This window comes from Perca fluviatilis, unplaced genomic scaffold (genome assembly GCF_010015445.1).
Source record: "Perca fluviatilis unplaced genomic scaffold, GENO_Pfluv_1.0 PFLUV_unplaced_scaf_1, whole genome shotgun sequence".
NCBI classification, from domain to species: domain Eukaryota; kingdom Metazoa; phylum Chordata; class Actinopteri; order Perciformes; family Percidae; genus Perca; species Perca fluviatilis.
In genome coordinates, this window is record NW_024375502.1 from 110,001 (window position 1) to 115,000 (window position 5,000).

Consider the following 5,000-nt stretch of genomic DNA (forward strand, 5'->3'; position numbering starts at 1 on the left):
AACAGTTTGATTTCTGACAGCTGGAGAAAGGAAAGAAAAGATCAGCTGTTTGATTCCAGTAAATCACCAACATGGAGATTTATCTTCAACACAAGAGTCATCCAAACTTTCTCAGGAAATAAGAAGTGAAGTAGAAACTTTATATTTAATATTACAGAGCCAGAAACTAACCCTGAAGAGACCAAAGACTAACGTGTTGTTAAAGTATCAAACAGCACTTACAGTTTCCTCAAACAGTCCAAAGAGTTGATGAAGAAGAGTTGATGAAGAAGAGTTGATGAAAGAAGAGTTGATGAAGAAGAGTTGATGAAGAAGTTAAGAGGGTCACTCTCCACCTGGAGAGAAATCTCTGACTACAGGTGAGCTGTTCCCTGGAATGAGTCCCAGCTCCACCTGTCAGGAAGCAGGCAGGAAGGGCTGCAACAGGAGCAGATTTTCACAATAAAATGAAATTTGGACTAATGGAGCCAAGACGGAGAATCAATCTCACTTTTCTGTCCTGTCAGTGTTTGTTCTAGGTTTTGTAGAAGACTGAGGTCCCAATATTCAGTTGTGGGGGAGTTTATGGTTTGTCTTTCAAGAGAAAAGGTTACGTTTGTCAATAAAACAATATGCATAATGTTCAGAATCAGAATCAGAAAAAGCTTTATTGCCAAGTATGCTTACACACCGAGGGATGTGTCTTGGTATCGTAAGTTCAAATCACAATAAAACATTAAAGCAACATGCACAAACACACGAGTCGCCATATGCGGCACGCATCTCAACTCTCTCCTAACTCTGGCAACAGATACAGCATGACATTGGGAGAGGAGAGGAAAAAAAAAGCCGCTCTCAGACTATCCTCATAAAGATAAGAACAGTGTGGGAACAGGAAAAACACCTCAGCACATACAGCACACAAGCAATACATTTGCACTGCTGCACATAACACAACATAACAATATAACATGACACGCAGTGGGGTGGGGTGTTTGGGTGCCGCAACGGGATGGGGGTGATGGAGTAGAGGTAGTCCAGGACAGGCAAACAGACATCTGGTCCTGCAGCCAAACAAAGGCGCTGGCCCGCCTGCCCGCCTGACTGGGGAAGAAGCAGTGAAGGCGCTGGATAAGGGGCTGGGGTGTGGTTGCAAATCTGTATGTATGTCAAAGTTTGTGTATGTGTAGGCCTGATTAGTCAAGCTACGTCTGGCCCCCGTAATCTGGTTTACTCAGTCCGCACGATTGTCATTGCGATACACAGCCGGTTGCCATGGAGTCAGCCCTGAAACAGGACCCAGTACGAGTCAACAATCAACAGGTGTCAGTGGGAGTCGGGTGGGGAAATGAAGAGTGTGCCTCACTGTAGTGCTCCAGGGGGAGTGAGTATTCAACACCGGCCTTGGCCAAGGCCAGCGCTGGTTCAGGATCTCAACAGGATTCAGGATTATCAACAGGTCCTGGATCTCACTCTCCAGCCCCGGCCACCACACGCTCATGTGCGCCCTCTCGCGACATTTAGTGATGCCCTGGTGCCCATCATGCAGATGGTGCAGTATGTCTCTTCTCATGCTGATGACGATGCGGTGCATAAAGCACGAGACCTTTTGAAACTGACAGTCTATTTCTCCACTGGTGGTAAGCTCTTGCTTGAGCTGGAATGTTACTCACATGTTTTGGCCAAGCCTCGATCACCTGTCTGCTCACCACCTGCAGTTCTCTGTCCATGCTCGTCTCTTGCTTGATCCTTTCAAACTTCAGCGGTGACACAGGCCAGGCTGCATGAACTGCCGCTTCAAATGCTGAGACATCACGTGTTAGTTCACACACTTCACTGTGTATAAGTGGTAGCGGCTGTCTAGATAGTGTGTCGGCTACTGTCAGTGTTTACCCCGGAACATACTCTGCTGTGGGGTTACAACCCCACAGTGTCCTCATTAGATGCATAAGTAGGCGTTGGCACCTCAGGGGAACTGCGTCTAAGTCTTTGTTATTAATCAGAGGAACCAATGGTTTGTGGTCTGTGTGCACTGTGAACTCACTAAGGCCATACAGGTAAGTGGAAAATCCTTCACAGGCCCAGACTACAGCTGGAGTCTCTTTCTCTATCTGTGCGTAGCGCTTTTCTGTATCAGTCAGTGCTCTAGAACAGAACGCTACTGGTTTCAGTCCCTCAGGGTGTCGTTGCAGTAGAACACTACCTAGCCCGTAGCTACTTGCGTCTGCATTCACTATTGTAGGTTTGTGTACATCATACAAATCAAGAGTTGGTGTTGTGGTGACGAGTTTCTTTTCAACGCCAGCGCTGGTTCAGGAGCCGAAAAGATAAGGTTGGAATTTGTTTTGTCTTGGGGCGAGGAGCCGGCAGTTAGTCACTCCCGACTTCTCTGAAATGTCCCCTCTGGTCTCCGTAACGATCAAATTTCCTTGCCAAAACCGTGAGTTTCCCCAAGATGTTGTCCAGCTTGTCCAGAGCTGACATCTCTCCAAGATGGTATCCAATTTTGGGCCCATGATAATCACAGTATCCAATTTGTGGCTCATGGAGTTCAGAGTCACAATTTGAGTTCCGACAGCTCTGCCCACAGCTTCAACCATGACGGGCAGCCTGGTAATTTACTCTGTTCCCGTCTTCACTTTAATTTCTCGATAAACCAGGGCAATGCCTGAGCCAATCAGCAAAAGACCTGTTATCATGGTTCCGATTAGGTAGATATCTTCAATGTCCTCCATGGAAAGAACCGCCAGACACACGACCCGCCACCTCTCCCACACGTCCATCGTGTAGCCGGCTGCGAACGTCCTGGCAGGGCAGTCAGGTTCCCCCGAACCCGAGCTTCTCGTCGAGAATATGGTGTCAATTGCGCCGAGAGACCAGTTAATCAAATCCATAATTCGTAGTTTAGGTTGGACTGTTATTATTACCATGTGTGTCTTAAATGTTAGAAAAGCTAGATCAGCTGATAAAAAAATAACACTCAGAAAGATTAAAGTCAAACTTAAAGCTAAAGAAGTCTGACTACAATCATAAAATCTGAGAAAAGTTTAGTTTTGATGATCACATTGACTTCACATTAATTCAGTTAGGTGGTACCTAAAACGGCTCGAATGGTAGAGAAACCCTGCCTGAGACGTTAAAAACAATGACATTAAAGACACTTCTCCTCCTCCACACATCACTACAACAGTAACAGAGGCATTTAGGTCACTACATTTTATTCTGAAAGGTCTCAGAGGAAACAGTAGAGTCCTGTTGTGTCTGACTTTACGCTGGTGGAGACAACGGTGTGTTTTCTGACAGCAGGAGAAAGGCTCAGACCCCCCCATCTTCAAACTCAGCCTTCATTTAGATCTCAACTACACAGCTGTAAAGTTTCCTGACTGCAGCCTCATGGTTGGGACAGACAGACGTAGAAACACCTGGCAAAGGATTTAAAACCTCCTCTGTAGTAGTTCATGTTACAACATGGAGATTTATCTTCAACACAAGAGTCATCTAAACTTCCTCAGGAAATAAGAAGTGAAATAGAAACATTATATTTATATAATGTATATATTTATTTATTATATTTAACATTACAGAGCCAGAAACTAACCCTGAAGAGACCAAAGACTAACGTGTTGTTAAAGTATCAAACAGCAACTTACAGTTTCCTCAAACAGTCCAAAATGTTGATGCTGATGCTGATGCTGATGCTGATGCGTCACAGCTCCACCTGTCAGGAAGCAGACTTTCACAATAAGAGCTTTGTTTCTTCCAAAACAAAGTTTTCAAAAGTCTTCTGGTAGCTGTGCCAAGAGAAATCTCAATCATTCCCAATCTTACAGAGACGGAGAGCGTAGGTATATGTAAGGAGATAACATAGGCACAGGCTAATTACTGATCACTAACATGCTAGTTAACATTAGTCATTAAACCTAAACAGCTAATGGAAGTCCAAACTGCCTGTGAGCTTCTCCTGTACTACACGGTAATTCCTCTACTGTGTGACAGTAAGTCTCGTGGTTATGACCCGATCGTTAGCCTATTGTTATAAAAGCGTCTGCTACGGACCCATAACGTGAGGTACAAGGTAATGGAGTCTTTTATACATTGTCGTGTTTCTTTAGAAATAAACAACGGACAGATAGAGTCTTTAAATGCTTCAGATGTAAAGTTATTCACTGTCAAAATGACATCAAAATGAATGGCAGTCAAAGGGATGCTAACGGGAGGTGAGAGCTAGATAGCATCAAAATGGCGCCATAGGAGGTAGGCGTTGTGGAGAGAGGCTGACCCCCCTTGGTTTCCTCCCTCTGTGTGACTGTGGTTGCTGTTGTCAGTGACTGCTCTGTCGATGAATGGCTGATGGCTTGCATGATTTCATAATCCCTGCATTTTCGTTGCAAAAAAGAAAGTAAGCAGAAAGTTGAAAAATGTTGCGTTTGCTTCACATAAGAGCAGACATTTTCCCCTGTTGCCATGGGAACATTATGAAGTGACGTCATTACTCGACGTGAACATCATCGAAAAGCAGGGCTACAGACTACAACCATCTGCTCCATATCTACCTACTGTATGACTGGCTACAGACTACAACCATCTGCTCCAGATCTACCTACTGTATGACTGGTTACAGACTACAACCATCTGCTCCAGATCTACCTACTGTATGACTGGTTACAGACTACAACCATCTGCTCCAGATCTACCTACTGTATGACTGGTAACAGACTACAACCATCTACTCCAGATCTACCTACTGTATGACTGGTAACAGACTACAACCATCTACCCAGATCTACCTACTGTATGACTGGTTACAGACTACAACCATCTGCTCCAGATCTACCTACTGTATGACTGGCTACAGACTACAACCATCTGCTCCAGATCTACCTACGTACGGTATACTGGTAAACTACAACCATCTGCTCCAGATCTACCTACTGTATGACTGGCTACAGACTACAACCATCTGCTCCAGATCTACCTACTGTATGACTGGTTACAGACTACAACCATCTGCTCCAGATCTA

General features: G+C 44.8%; 1 long non-coding RNA gene and 1 pseudogene across 2 annotated transcripts in view; one reads left to right on the forward strand and one right to left on the reverse strand.

Annotated features, from left to right (window-relative positions):
- The window catches only part of LOC120554988, a 50,019-nt gene extending 49,707 nt beyond the window's left edge, over positions 1–312 (reverse strand). Inside the window, exon 1 of one of the 2 annotated variants that reach the window (XR_005638587.1) lies at positions 223–312. This is a non-coding gene — a long non-coding RNA (uncharacterized LOC120554988). The remainder of the gene's footprint in view (positions 1–222) is intronic. The other variant, XR_005638586.1, reaches the window with a different exon arrangement.
- The window catches only part of LOC120554981, a 211,745-nt pseudogene that overhangs the window by 109,688 nt on the left and 97,057 nt on the right, over positions 1–5,000 (forward strand).